The following is a 2032-nucleotide window of genomic DNA, read 5'->3' as shown; positions in this document are numbered from 1 at the left end:
AGGGAATGCAACAATGAGAACATACATTTACAATGCATCAGTAAACACTCCTACTGAATAAACAATCTAATGTGATTACATGTTAGGATTAGAATTAGCAAAGGTGAGAAACATTCAGGATGTGTACACCTGCCTGATTCCAGCAAACTGTCTGCTCTAGTGCTAAATTTCAAGAAGGTGATAGTGCCAAGGGAATACTCTTAGATACAAGGTTGTATTGGGAAGGTGATGTTTGTTTTCACAGACAACACCAGTCATAAGGGTCCATCTCAAGCTGTGGCACTTAGTGACCAGCTGAGAATAGCAGAACTATTCTTGGAAGGCTACCTTTTTTGTGGGAGAGGCGACAGAACTATATCCAGCCCAATTCTTTAAAGCCATTTTTTGCCCAGGTTGGGCCTTTTCTCAACTACCTGCTATCACAGCTACCCATTCAAAATCAACTTCCTTAGAAAGTTATGACAAAATGGGAGTCTATAAGATAGGCTTGGAAGATAGTCTAGTGGTAAAAGCATCATCAATGTCTTGCAAGGCTTATTAAACTAAGAAGTTTATTGTGGCAAAAATTGTCCATGATCCAATCTATGCTGGAAGCGCACAGTCCTGCTACTGTATTGTCACAACCTGAAAGGCATCCAGCATTTAGTGTTTCACTTCTCTCCTTTTAGTTTAATTTACAGCTGATGAAGCTGATCAGAGAAGCCATGAGAACTATATTTATTCAGAGAGCATAATTTCAAGCATCCCCTCCCCAAATTGGCTACTAGCTAACTCACCACCATATAGAAATAGTGGTTTCAGGGGGCTAGATAATATTGCTTGTATGTTTACTGCTGCTGAACACATCTGCAGGCTGCAGCAACATAGTAGTTAACCGATGCAGAATATGCAGGGGAAGAACATTTTAGATAGAGAGAGTTCCCAGCACATTTCACTCTTGCTTTTCCTTCCAAGCACACTCCTTTTTTATTATGTTCACTCCTAATGTTTCTTTGACTTCCTTTTTTACTTCATTCTGTGGGACTGGTACTGAATGCTGATGAAGGAAAATCAGGTGCAAGCCACAGATACTGTTTTAGTTCCAAACCCTACATTTATCAGGGATCAGGTGTGTATTTTGGGGGCAATATTAGAGACTCCAGGTCAACTGCACTACCTGCTTTCCTCAGTCAGGAATGGATGCTTGAATTTTCATATTGTCCGTAAAGGGAAATATTTTACTTGCCTCTACAGCTATATTTTATTTATTTTAGGTACTCCATCCTCTTTAAGGTTTTAGGTTAAGGTTAATGTCATACAGTATCCACGGGCACAAAAAAGAGTAACACTTAACTGTAGCTTTACTCTTTTTATCTTTGCAATTTCAATTAAGTGTTCTAAATAACTGACAACATGGAATATAAAACATTCCTGCAACAATGTAAGTCTAGCAGCAATTACGTTGATTTACTCTGGACCATGTTAAGTTCAGAGAGTGGGATAAAGAGACAAGAGTTTAAAACTTCTTTCACACTGATGTAATAAATTCAGTACATTGCTTTAAAGTTAGGGCAAAATAGCTGGTAACTGAAAGTAAAGAAAAAACTTGTTTTGTTTTCCACTGTGATAGAAAACAATAGATTATGGGAAAGTTCTTCAGAAGGTGATCAGAGGAAAAGTTCACCAGCATCTATCATGAACTGTGTCTCTGTGGCCTGCTGGGATAGGAGGGAGGGACATAAAGGTGTCAGCAGTTGAGCTGATACGGTAAATCACAGTAAAGCTAGTAAAGTGTAATGGCAACCTAGTGTAACTGCCTTCAGAGTTCTATTTCTTTTCTGAGGTTGTCCTTGGGACATGTCCCCTCATTGTGACCTTATCTCTGGAGCAGCATGTTGTGCATTGGTCTTTCCTCTTCAGTTTGCAAGGACTAATCTATCTATTCTCAGGTTAATAAAAGGTGAAAAGAGCACTGACCTAGGGACCACCAAAATAAATGGACGGTACCTTATCATCTGCACTTTACTCTGTGAGGATTTTCATGTCTCTCTGT

This window comes from Alligator sinensis, unplaced genomic scaffold, assembly GCF_000455745.1.
Source record: "Alligator sinensis unplaced genomic scaffold, ASM45574v1 scaffold472_2, whole genome shotgun sequence".
NCBI classification, from domain to species: domain Eukaryota; kingdom Metazoa; phylum Chordata; order Crocodylia; family Alligatoridae; genus Alligator; species Alligator sinensis.
The sequence above is the reverse complement of the archived record's forward strand: the minus strand, read 5'-3'. Positions refer to the sequence as shown.